Raw genomic sequence first — 14,413 nt, forward strand, 5'->3', positions numbered from 1 at the left:
ATAGATTTATTATAATCTTCAAAAGAAACCTTTTCACCAGGTTTAGGCATTGTAATTACAGCTGATTTATTATTACTACAATATTTTGAATGTTGTTCTAATCGTTCTTTTGTCTGAAATGAATTAAGACATCGCTTACAAGGATATATTTTGTTTGCTGTTCTGAATACCTGAGAAGAGATTAATATTGATAAATTATTGATGTATGTGTAATAATGTGAATTCTTTTCAACACTAAAATATAAAAGATCAATGTGTGTTTCTTCATTTTTATAGTTGTTTGAAATTTTTATATTTCAACTTTGTTTGTTTCCGTTAATCCATATACATTAATAGAAAGATTATTCTTTTTCTCAAATTTAGGAATATCTGTTAGTGGCATTGGGAATTTAAAATCTTTAATGTCCAAGGCATTCTCATATTTCAGATATTGTTTTACTCTTTCTGAATTACAATTTGGTGGATGGAAGTGAGCAAGAACAGACCAGAGAAAACATTTATTATCATTGTTCTTAATATTAACAACTGCCTTCTTTAGTTTTATTTCTTTTGGTCATTCAATATAAGAAGCTTTAAGAGGGTTTGATTTTAGAATGTGTATATCCAAAAAGACTATTTTTTAAATATTAAATCCACTTCCTACCACTGTATTATCAACATCCTCCTCTTGTTTTGATAGTTCTTCATAAACCCCACGATTCAAAAAATCTTGAAATGATGTTATAAAATGAAGATCTGTTCTCATATAAGGAGTTTGTTCTTCATCTTGTCTTTTCATATTAATTTTCACTCCCATATAAAACTTTAAAGTTTTCATTTCTTTTAAATTCTTTTTAATAACTTTTTCAACATCAGGCTTCACTATTTCAATTGATTCAGTTATTGATGATGAACCGGGTTCTCCAAATTGAAAAATCCTTATTTTTATATGCCCTTTAAATGCCCCATCAGTGTTTTCAATATAATTGTCTCCCTTTACTTTAAACTCATTTTTCTTGTGTTTTTGTGATTGAAGGTGATTCTTTTAACTACTCTTCAAAACATCCTTTGAGCAGATATCACAATGTTTTCTTTCCAACTCAAGAGGAGATATTTGATGAAATAGATTAAATGTATGTTTGTTGGTTTGAAGGTGTTTTTTATAATATTTATATTCGTGATTACAAACATCGCAGTACGTTGTATTCACCATATTTATACAATAAAACTTTGCTTAAACTAAAATTTTCTTGATGAAAATTTTGTTTAATTCATAGGTGAATCTGTGCTTAAACTCATTTTATCCTCCAACTTTTTTCACTTAATAAATACAATGTTTCAAGACACAATAGACAAGTTTCAATCAACCTCTTCATTTGTAAAAGATACTGAGAAATATGTCAAGGATGTAAAATTGAACAAAGATAAATATTACAACTATTGGGTAAAAACAATTATGGTGGATAAGATGAGTTCTTCAATTTCCTTCAGTGGAAGGGCTTTTTGTATACCTGGAAGAACATCAATTAAATGAAATTAATGAAAGAAACCAAACGGTAATGGACAGCTTCGACACAAGAGGGAGACATTTTTCTTGTAATTGTCTTTATCTTAGTCAATCATACTGTGACATCCACGGGACTTGAACAGTCCCGCCAACGTAGAATGAGCCGAAACGATGGAGGCGATTTATTTGTTTATAACCCAAACATGGCGGTTCTAATCGCTCTACCGCAAACGGGACGAGGAAGGTGGCACGAGTCGCTTTTCACTGAGTTGATGATGTTTATTTGTTTTTATTATCACCAGAAATAACAAAACTCGGCAAGAAGAGGGATCCGGGGCGATTCAACGGGATGGTGTGGGATCGGGTGTGGGGAAAAACACAGACAATTCCAATGAATATACAGATCTCAAACCTCTAAGGCGCCAAGTTCACACACACACACACACACACACACACACACACACACACACACACACACACACACACACACACAAAACGTAGCTATTTCTGGTGGTCAGGCTGGACCGTGGTGTGGACGCAACTGTCCCTGGATTGGCGCCGAACGAGCCGGCCTTACTCTCGCCGGGGGGGGGGCAGGAGAAACCGCGGTGCTGTCAACCTCCTGGTCCTGGCCCAAGTCCGCCCACAGCCGCCAGGGAACCAGCTCCCGCGCCAAGCCGCGAGCAGGAGAGGGAGGCAGGTCCGCCCGCCGCCCGACCCCGCACTCCGAGTCAGCAGAACCCCAGAGCCAACCGAGGTGAGGCACGAGGCTCGGCAAGGCTCCCAGACATGATCAAGAGCACGATCGACTCAGCACAGCTGCCAGGACGCTCTCTGCCGCCACAGCTTCCACACCAAAAAAACACGATCGTTCTGGTTGTAATCTTCTTCCTCTTCCTTTTCGACCCCGAACAGAACCTTTTTATCCTTCTGTCCTCGTCACTTCAATCGAGCCGTTTATTGGCCCACCGCCATCGCCTTCCGCCAATCATGATCACGGGGCGGAGCCATCCGCTGCACTGTCCTGTGACGTCACGGCCAGTCTCCAGAGAATACCAAAAAGGGGTTTACGCAGACACACTTACCCTATCCCGTGTCCCTATCTAATTACGTGACAATTATCATCCCCCCACCCCTTGAAGAAATGAACATTTACGAGACAACTTATCACCACTGGATTGCTACTTATTACATCGAGATCCTGGTAAACTCGAACAGCATGGCATACCTAATTAAACATCCTAATTACCCTTTGAATGCATACCCCCCCCCCCTCAAACGTAACAATACTTTCAACTTCCTCGGTGTTCCATCAGAAAGAATGCAAATACTTTTATTTTACTCAAGTTAAATTCAATAGATATAAACAATTTTTGGAGAGACAATTGTTTGACATTATGCAGTAAAAAAGAATTTGCGGATTACATGAAGCACACGACTGAAAAATATAAATATATTGTTGTGAAACAAGATGAGCTATGACATGATATTTTCCAATAAATAAATGGATGCGAAAGAAAGAGCAAGGAGATTTAAGGTTTATCAAGAGTTGGTTTCAAAAGTTGTAAAACAACAGGAAGACATAAAGAAGAAACGCAGACAGAAACTAACGAGTGAAGAAGCATTTGAAAGAAAACAAGAGAAAATTTTTAAACCACTTTTAAAAACTTTCAAAGAAAAAATTGTCGATGTTTCCACAGTGCCCATGCAGAATATACTCCTAAAAAACTTCAAATGTTAAAAGATTTTGATCAAATGGCGGAGGAAGAATTAGAGCACATCGGGGAATTAGAATATGATGATGAAGGATTATTTCAACAACTGGAAGAGAATAATCACCCCCTGCTTATATTGTGAATGCTCTTCAAAACAATGAATATTCAGCGGAATCATAAACCAAAGCAGGACTCATTCCAACAGAACAACCAGCAATATTTCATCTTGTTCAAGAAAAGATATTGATATTTAATGATGAATTTAGGTTCTTGAGGTCTGCTCAACCCCCTGTTAAACTAAAAGCCATATTAATGTTTCTTCTCACAAAAGATGGAAGACAAGCTTCAACTGTGAGGAATGAATCAAAGTATTTTGATAAACCATTGGATATGAAAAATAATGAAGATAGAGTATATATTGATCTGCTGAACTCTGTTGATTATAGGGTTAGTCTTTCTGGTAAACGTAGCAAAAATGAGAAGGAGAAACACATTATTCAGGCTTTAAGTATCCTTGGTTCAGGTGTTAGTTTTCTTCCACATGACCCATCGCAATTAGTTAATAGACTGTTATTGTTGTTAGGTAGTAAGAAGACTGGAAATAACAATTGTTTTAATGAAGCATCAGCCATTTTAGACCAGTTGATGAACATGAAAACAATTAATAAATCTTAATAAAAAGACATTTTATCTCATTAAATAAGATGAGAAGCACAATCCTGAGTTTTAATTTCACAACAAGCGACCACACATCTTCATTCCCATACCCGCTACAACTTGACCCAACAAAAGAATATGAGGCATCTTTATTGTCCATGGAAACTTATAATACCTTATTTAATATAACTGAGAAAAATGACAAGTTTAGTTATAATCCGGGAAGTGCATACAAAACGATAACAGTCTCACCCGGAGCATATGAGATTTCTCAAATATCTTCCGAAATTGCTCGTCTTATGAAAGAACAGGGTGATGAACCAAAAAATATTGTTATAGATACTCAAAAACATACTTCAAAATCAATGATTAAACTTAAAAATAATTACAGGGTTGATTTCACAATTGATAATTCATTTAGAGACGCTGGCACACGTTGAATACGTTATGGGTAAGTTTTGATAACATTGAGAGCACGCTGAAAAACACTGCCATACGTCGTTGTACGTTGGCTTTAAACGTTGTACTTTTCGGTTGTCCTCAAATTTTTTCATGCTTGAAATTTCATGACGTATGCCGGCGTATGACTCACACGTTCCGCTACGCTGGCCACAAGTTGTATGCACGGTCTGCGATCGTTGACAGACGTCAACACATGCTACTTGTAAGTTAATCATAAGTTGAGACACGCCGAGGTAATGTTTAGCGTAACCGAAACTTATTTCTAACCTATGATTAACGTGTTGTTGGCACGTTACGCGATCGTTGCCACACATCGACAGACGTTACTTTTAAGTTACTCATAGGCTGAAAGACGTCGGTATAATGGATCGTCCTTGCGTCAGCGTCCACGGCCACGGCCAGGACACTTATTTGCAGCATTCTTCAAACTTTTCTTCGGCATGACGAGGATGTTCACACTTCGATGTCTAGTTTGGCTATGATTCCAATTGTCCATCGGCAGCGTCTATTTAAAATAGTCGAGTTTGAGCGTTTTAACACGTTCAGAAGAAACGCTTCAAATTTCCAAACCCCAGCGTCAAAAAACAAAGGCGAGTGACAGCAATTTAAATCGTTCATTGTAAACAATGAAACTAGCTGAGTGGTACCGTTTAAAAGTCGTTGAGTGGAAAAAAAAATCCAATTGTTGAGCGCAAGCGTCTACTTTCAATAGTGGAGATGCAGCCATTTAAATCGTTGAGTTTATCATTTAAATCGTTAAATCGTTAAACGCAAGGACGATGCATCATAACCCACACCCTCCCCCTCACACTCACCTACTACTGCCAACATGAACAAACTACTACTAATACTAATACTGATACTGATACTGATACTGTTATTGTTGACATGGACATTGACTCAAAAAGGAACTCGAAAACACTGTTGGGTTCCCCTTTTATGAACACCATTTTTATATACCAATTCCCAAAACCGCTGGGAACACGTTTTTATATGGCAGTTGTAAGCTAGAAACACGTTAATTTTTTTTTGTCGACCGGATGACGTCATTGGAATACGTCTACATACGTCGATGTGTGTTGGGACTACGTAAAGAATTGGTTCAAAGCACGTCAAACATAAGTTAGAAATAAGTTTCGCGTAAAAAAGACATTACCGTGACGTGTTTCGACTTATGAGTAGCTTACAAGTAGCCTTTGTGGACGTGTGTAAGCGTCCACATATCGTGTGTAAAACTTATCCCCATCGCATGCGGAACGTGTGTCATATGCCGAGTACGTCGTAAAATTTTGAACATGTTTAAAATTTCTTGACGTACTCTACTTACTACGACGTATGATAGCGTACTTTAGCGTTCTACTCACGTATACCAAACTTACTCATACCGTATTTGACGTGCCCCCAACGTTTTAGACACATTTTTCTTAGGTCGGCATACGCTGGCAAGATCGCCAAGGTGTGACCGCGATGTTGACACTTCCATTTCTACGGCAGTTATGATTCGAATCGTTGTGCGTCAGCCTTTTAATAGGCTACGTCACGACATCGTCGGCGATGTGTGCAACGCGCTATGCCGAAGTTAGACTATCGTTGGGCATCGGTTGTGTAGGCCAACAACAGGTTCAGCATTCGTTGGTATAAGTTATCTATAACACAACGAAACGTTCTGTGTCCATTACTAATATGTTATGCATACGACCAACTCGTTATGAATACGTCCAAATCTTAAAAAAAAACATCAAAAGTTCAACGTCAGCCAGCGTTTTACATACATTTTAATACGTTGCCATCGCTGGCTAAAACGTCAAGGTGTGACCGGGCCTTAAGAGACAAAGGGGTGTCGGACATCCATTTCGAGGAAATGGGATAATTGGTACTCTAATGGGTATCGGTTCTACTATTCTGAAACATAAAGACCTAATTGGTTCAACTGCTTCTGCTGTGGGAAATGTAGCAGGTGCTGTAAAGAGCATAAAAGATGCCCAAAAGGAATCTCATAAATTACAAGCATTAAAAGAAATTAAGAAAGGCAAAACTCAGTTGTCCCCCCAAGAACGACAGAAAATAATTCAAATACTTGGATCAGGGTTTCAAAAGTTTTAACATCTTTTTTCCTCAATAAATTGAAGTATGGAAGCAATTGATAGTATCTATGATTTGGATGATACCATTGTCATCTCAAACTCCACTATAAAAGAAGATTACTTCAAGGTAAATGCAATAACTGGAACAGACTGGAATGCAAATGGTACAAAAACTTTTGAAATAAATAATCAACAAACTTATTTAAATCCATCCGAAAGTTTCTTGTTGTGTAAAGTTACATTCACTAAGGCTGGGAATAACACAAACGCTCCACTCGTAAATGATTTCTTCTGGAAAATGTTTGATAGTGTCCGTTTGTACATTGGAACACAAGAAGTTGAAGCAGTTGATTATGTCTCTGCTGTATCTGAAATGATGAAATTTACACAATATACATTCAGCGATAGAATGGGAAAGGGGGCTGTCGAAGGTTTTATTCCTGATATGTCAACGGGAACAACCACAGACCCTGGATATACTCAAAGGAAAGGAATGTATAATGATGATACAAAAGCAGTTAATTGTTTTACTGTGGCAGTTCCTCTTCAAGGTATATTTGGAATTTGTGATCATGATAAAGTTCTGTATGGTCTTAAAATTAGATTTCAATTACAAAGGAATGATAATGAAAATAGATTACTTTTTGGTGTTGGTAGTGCTTTTGGTGAGCAAAATAAATTTGTAATTGATGAAATGAGTTGGTATTTAAGTGAATATACTCCTAATCTTAAAACAGAAGAGATGTTGAATGGAAGACTTAACTCAAAGAAATCACTCAGTGTATCATACCTCAAAAGAAGATGTCAACACGTTAAACTAAACCAAACCACTTACACGTGGAATTTGGGTGTTCTGGAAGGAAAGCCACGATATCTGTGGATCATTTAAAAAAAAAGCCAGATGGCGATACTGCTACTAATAAGAATAATGCATTGAGTGATAATGCTAAGGTGAAACAACTTCTTGTTTCTCAAGATGGAACATTTTATGCACGAGATAGATTGGAAATTAATTGGGAAAAAAATGATTATGCTGAAGCATACAAGTCTTACCAAAAGGTGTGTGAAAGTAATGGAAATAAAGCACCTATTTTGGATATGATGGCATTTAAAAGTTTGTATACAATCTATGCGTTTGACCTGAGTGCTCAAAAGGAAACTATAAAATCTAAACGAGTGGATACTTCCCTATACATTGAAAGAGGAGAGAGTGAAGAAGTTTATACATATTGTTTGCTTTTTGAAGAAACAGAATTACAGATTAATACAGATAATGGTGTAATGATTAGTCTCACATAATTTTTTGTTAAATAAATGAGTGGCAAAGTACCAACTGGGGTATATGTTAATCAAATCAATCTTCATAAACTATCATCTTGTGTTCAAAATCAAAAGCCTTGTCCGATTAACGTTAATACAATTCAGAGAAAAGGAGCAGTAAGAATTGATGTTTTGCTCACAAGAGAACAGGTGAAAATCTTGAACGATACTGGCTCACTTAAAATTAAAATGACAAAACCAATGTTGAAAAAATATTCAAAAGGAGAGACGAGTGGAGGATTTCTCCCATTTCTAATTCCTTTATTTGCTGGTTTAAGTGCATTGACGGGTGGTATTTCAACAGCGGTGAAAACTGCCAACGAAAGGAAGGCTCAACTCTGGGCTCAAAAAGAATGGGAAAGACATAACAAAGACTTGGAGAAACAAATTAGTGGAAGTGGTGTAATTGTAGATTTTGCTGAAAAGCTTGAAGCCTGATAAAGTGAGATTGTTAGTTGGAGATATGCTTTCTTCTATAGCACAAGCAGGTGTAAAATTAACTAAAAGAGGTAATGGGTTATATCTTTCTAATAAATAAATGAGCTTTAATGAGTGGTTTAAAGAATTTGGAAAGAATACAACATCAAATTTACAACTTGTCAAATATTGTAAGAAATTAAAAATTCATGATGTGGTTATTTGTATGAGAGATGAATTAACAAACGTGCCTAAACATACAAAGAATATTATTATGAACTTAGAAGATAATAATGGGAACGGTTCTCATTGGGTTGGTATTTTTCATAGTCAAGACAAATATTATTTTGATAGTTTTGGTCTTCCACCACCTGTTGAAGTCATAAAATTCTTACAGAATGGTGTTTATCAAACATTTCAAGTCCAAGAATTAAATTCCAAGTGTTGTGGTCAATTATGTCTATATGTGTTATTTCAACTCAACAAAAATAACATTTTTTATGACTATTTTTAAGCTAATATAAATGACTTATGTTGGTAAAGATGGTTCTATCTTTGGTGTATCCCAAGAACTGGATATTGATTTATCAAATTATTACACAAAGGCACAGGCTGAACGACATAAATATAATATAACCAAAAATATTAATATGAAAAATGCTAATAATTTAATAAATTATCCAACCCCAACTGACGCGAATGACTTGATGAGATTAAGTGATTTATCACAATATCCTTCAATAAAATGGCCGTGTATTCCAAAGATGCAGAAGTGTTGATTTTTATCTCCAGGTCATACAGAATGCACAGTTCGAATTGAAATTAATTTTTATAAAGAAGGGCGTATCGTTTTTCTGAGAATAGAACAATGGGGGTATGACGTGAATGATTTAGGGTATAATTGGTCATTTAAAATTGACCGAAAAGACCTGGAACAATTAAATCAGTCTCGTAAAGAAGAATATTATCCACTTGGTATAGAGAATGAGTTTTGTGGAGCCATGATTAGTAAACAACAAATAAAACAATTTAATAAGGGTAAATATAATAATGGTTTTGCCCTAGTTTATATTATGAAAACAGAAAAAAAACAGGATTATATATAATAAGTAGGGAAATACAAAATGATTTAACTATGGGAAGATGGGGAGGTGTTTCGTGTCATAATATTATTCGAACATATATTTCTAATACATAAATGACAGCAAGAATATGCCTGGTGTTGGCGCAGTGGTTTGGGCAGCGGCTTGGGATCCAAAAGGTCCTGAGTTCAAGCCTCGTTGGGCCACTGAATTAATACACCAGGGGGTTGACTCAGCCTGTCATCCTTCGGAGGTCGGCGAAATGAGTACCAGTGTACTGGGCCGGTGTATACTCTGGTTAAAATAGGTGTACCATATCCTTGTGTCGTAAGAGGCGACCAGGATTGCGTCAGGAAGGGCATCCGGCGTAAAACATGTGCCAAATCACTATGCGGATCATACGGATGATCCGCTGTGGCGACCCCTAGCGGGAGCAGCCGAAAGAAGAAGAAGGGAAGAAGAAATGACAGCAAGAAGGCTTCAATAAAAATACCATTTCTGTGTCCAAGCATACCTTCAAGAAAAGGGTATTAGGTATTTTAATAAATATGTTCTACAACACAAGAATGAGGTATTTTCATTAAAAGATTGGCATTATGCTGATGTTGATAAACCAACAATTTTGGATTTAATTAAAATGTTAAATAATGAAAAATTTATAAAGTTCAGAAAACGTAAGGCTCTTTTGGAAATTCAAAAGAAATTTTATTGGTTTCCTGTTGTAAAAATAATTATTTTGGGCACAGGAATAACAAGAAATCCTGATGAATATATGTATGATATTCTATGGGGTGTAAGTGATTCAAGGATAGTAAGGGACGAGGAAGGAGTTGAAGAGAGAGAAGAGGAGGAAAAGGAGAAGGAGGAAAGGGAGAAGAAAGAGAAAGAGGAGAGGGAGAAGAAAGAGAAGAGAGAGAAGGAGGAGAGGGAGAAGAGGGAGAAGAGAGAGAAGGAGGAAAGAGAGAAGAAAGAGAAGGAGGAGAGAGAGAGAAGAGAGAGAAGAAAGAGGAGAGGGAGGAAAGAGCGAGAATAAATAAATATGAAAATATGGAAACCGGTGAGATTACAAAAAGATTGAGGGTATTACAGAAAATAACTCAACCTACCGAGGAGGAAAACAAAGAATTGACAAGTCTATTATCAATATTTTTGACAAGACTATTGACATCGGCAAGATATTGATTCTAATTAAAGTTTTTCATTTTTTTTTTTCTTTAATAAATGGAGGAGAGAGTGGAGGCATTTCTCAGGATTCTTTATGTTTGAAAAATTAAGATTCAAATGTGCATGTTGGAAACTAAAAAGGTTTTCGCACTCTGTTGGAATTTTTCTCATAAATAAATGAGTTATTGTCTCAAATGTAAAAAGAAAACTAATACTAAAAATATTTCATATATTAAAAGTAAAAATAACAGGGTTATACAAAAAGGTTCATGTTCAGTGTGTGGCTCAAAAAAAAATCATTTATCTCCAAACACAAACTCGGAGGAGATATACAAAAGTTTTTATCAGGCAGTAAATTTACAACTACTGGAATACCATGGGAATTACATTTACCACGGTATTCTTTCTGTGGTCCAGGCACAAACTTGGATAAAAGATTAGATGAGGCAGACAATCCCAAATCATGGAGTGAGCCCATCGATAGAGTTGATGAAGTGTGCATGAGACACGATATTGATTATGGGAATACCACAACTTTGGAAGAAAAGCATGAAGCCAATAGAGAAATGTTGTATAATTTGTCTCTGATACAAAATCCAACCTTGAGAGAAAAAGTTGATCGGTTCATCGTGAAGAAGATGATCATTGCTAAATTGAAACTTGGACATGGAAATTCAAAAAACTTTTTGGCTCTAATGATGTCATTGAGATTGAAGAGCAATTCGCTGATGAATTTCATAAACCAATATTCACAAAGTTTCAGAGAAGGAAGGTTTATTCCAGGTAAGTTGATTATATCTGGTCTGCTGATTTGATTGAACTCAATAATGATAAGGGGTACAAGTATGCTTTAACCGTTATTGATTTGAGGAGTAAATACGCATGGGTTGTCCCTTTAAAAAACAAAACAGGTAATACTCTTATGTTTGCCTTTCAACAGATATTTAATAAAAGTAAGTGAAAACCTAAAAAGTTGTGGACTGATGAGGGTGGAGAGTTTTATAACAAGACATTTATGACTTTTCTAAAAAAAATAACAGTATTAATTTATTCGGTACCTTTAATGAAGGGAAGGCCGTTGTTGTTGAACGTTTTAATCGTACCTTAAAAGAGAGACTATATAAAAATTCACACAACTCGGTTCACAACAATGGGCGTCTTTTATTCAGGATATTGTGGATAAGTATAATGACACGATTCACACGTCAACGAATATGAAACCATCAGAAACATTTACAAAATTAAAATATAAAAAAGAGATTAATGTCAGAAAACCTAAGTTCAAAGTTGGTGATATCGTAAGAATATATAGATGGAAATCTCATTTTGAAAAGGGTTATACTAAACGATGGACGAACTTTTTAAAATTGTTTATGTAATAGATACGGTTCCTTGGACTTTCAAGATATATGATTTAGAAGGGGAAGAGATTTTACGTTCATTTTATTCACAAGAATTACAAAAGACAGATAAATTGAATTTTTTTGACTCCGCCCACACAAGCTCCACCCACACAAACCCCACCCACATAAACCCCACCCACATAAACCCCACCCACATAAACCCCACCCACATAAACCCTACCCACACAAACCCCACCCCACACAAACCCTACCCCACCAAAGCTCCACACAAGCTCCACCCACATTCATCATATTCACATAATTAGTGATTAGTCAATTAGTTAATTGGTTCCCCACACACACAGCATGTTTATTTAATTTAAAATATTGTCCACCCATCCATACAAGCTCCACCCACACATTCACCCATCCACCCATCCACCCATCTATTCACCCATCCACATCAAACCTCATCCACATAAACCTCATGCACATAAAACTCATCCACATAAACCCCTCCCATATAAACCCCTCCCACAAAAGCCCCACCCACACAAGCCCCTCCCATATAAACCCCACCCACAGAAGTCCCCACCCACACAAGCCCCTCCCATATAAACCTCACCCACACAAGCCCCACCCACACAAGCCCCATCCACATAAACCCCAGCCACACAAGCCCCACCCCCCCTCATCCCCTCTGTGCACCCCCACCTTTGACCCACCACCTCTCTCATCCCACTCCCCACACTTCCCCATACACACATGGGGAGGGTAGGGGGGTGGGTTGAGGGGGTGATGGGTCATTGGGGGGGCACACTTCCCCCCTCTAAATGTCCTTGATTCGCTTTTTGTAGTTAAGAATCAGATAATTGTAACGAAAGCATTTATAATTAATCAACATTGATAATATTAAATATTCAGTTGTAAAAACAGATGATATATCCAAGCAGTCTGCTTCAGATGTCTTGAGTGCCAGGTTAGATTCCTGCCGACGATTAACTTGTGCACTTGGTTCATCCCGACAGGTGTTTAAACTGAAAAATAGAAAAAATAATGTGTTAAAACTCAGGAGACATATTGACAGACAGAGACAGATATAGAAATGAACACAGAGACAAGCAGATATACATACTCACACATGCACGTGCACGTGTGTGTTTCTCACCTTGAAGTCGGATCTTACAAGATTATAGGAGATAACAACAATGTCTTCCAGTCGGTAATTATTTCTCTCATTTCTCCCCTGAAAATCCGAATCTCTTGTACAAAATCAGACATCTCTGCCCAGACATCGTGTAATTCGGATAATTCATTTTCAACATCGGCGATCAACGATGTTGTTATTGGAGACAATCTGTTGAAAAAAAACAATATAAGTCATACAGTGATTTAATTAATAATCAGTTGCTTCACTGTGATTCTCAGAGGAAGAACACAAACAAACTTACCGATATTGTAATGGATTCTCTTTACTTCTTCTTCAGACGAAAGATAGTTCATGTTTCAATCGTTTCTCAATAGGACAAGATGAGAAAAATTATAAAGCTTTCAGACAAAGTTTACTACTGACGACTCGTTTATAAAACAACTTGAGGAAGTAAAATTGCATAATGTTGGAATTTTTCAGGGCGTGTCCACACGGGGAAATGACATTTCAGGCAAGACAGCTCAGCATGGGAAATGCGTGGGCGATTCATTCCCAAGCACTTATCCATTTTTAACACAAAATAAAAATGCTTTGAATGATTTTTGATAAAACTTACGTTTATTAGCCTGTTAGTGTTCTGATTTAAAATATAACCACGAGGCATTGTCTCTCACAGAATACTTCCTCATCTTCATGGCACGAACTGAAAACACTTAAAAACCTTCCCCCATTCGTTGGTTCACCTTTGAGTGGAATAAGAGTCAGGGGGGAGAGAAAATAATTCTCCTCTTTTTGTTCTAATGGGTCTCGAGTCAGAGAGCTCTCCCTATACATTTGTATGGCAGAAAAAGGGGTATCTTAAAAAATATAAAGATTCAAATGTTTTATTTTTAAATATTTTAGATGGGGATTATTGTGCAAAGAAAATTAAACTATTGAAGGAATTTGAGAACGAACAAATCTTTATAGGTTCAATGAGTGAGCTAAACAATATGCATTGGTGATTTGAAAAAGAGTCCCCCTGGGCTTACATGTTTCAGATATTTCTTTCAAATCACCTTTAACAAATCACATTACTACTTTACTACTTGAACAAATCTTTATCTTATTACATTGGTTATTTGAAAAGAGTGCCCCGAGGTTAAAAGGGGAGACAAATAAATATACCTTGGGATAAAAAGGGGGTTCACTTTTTAGGGAAAAAAAAATATGAATCGCTGAAAATCCCCCATTCACTTACATGGGGAAAAGTGAGCCCGAATCAGTATATTCACCCTACTCATGACATCTTCTTGGTTATTTGTTTGTTTGTGAACAAAATATCTCGCAAAGTTGTGGACGGATTTCAACGAAATTTTGGGGAGAGCTTGTGTACGTGACAAGGATAAAATTATTCGATTTTGCTGAAGATCCGAATCCGGATCTGAATCTGAAAAAAATTAAAGTGATTCATCACAATTGGGAGATTGGGCCAAACACAACAAATAGCAGGATATCTCGAAAAGTTGTGACGGAGTCAGATGAAACTTGGTG

The 14,413-nt window shown here is 36.7% G+C and overlaps 2 long non-coding RNA genes across 2 annotated transcripts in view; one reads left to right on the forward strand and one right to left on the reverse strand.

Annotated features, from left to right (window-relative positions):
• The window catches only part of LOC147026525 (uncharacterized), a 68,627-nt gene that overhangs the window by 7,657 nt on the left and 46,557 nt on the right, over positions 1–14,413 (forward strand). The gene's annotated exons all lie outside the window — the stretch shown is intronic.
• LOC147026526 (uncharacterized) lies at positions 12,416–13,331 on the reverse strand. Its single transcript, XR_015057938.1, has 3 exons — positions 13,182–13,331; positions 12,899–13,087; positions 12,416–12,767 (listed from the first exon to the last, which is right to left on the reverse strand). It is a non-coding gene; the product is annotated as an uncharacterized LOC147026526 (long non-coding RNA).

Source organism: Eptatretus burgeri, chromosome 5, assembly GCF_056783735.1.
Source record: "Eptatretus burgeri isolate ZD-2024b chromosome 5, Ebu_testis_v1, whole genome shotgun sequence".
NCBI classification, from domain to species: domain Eukaryota; kingdom Metazoa; phylum Chordata; class Myxini; order Myxiniformes; family Myxinidae; genus Eptatretus; species Eptatretus burgeri.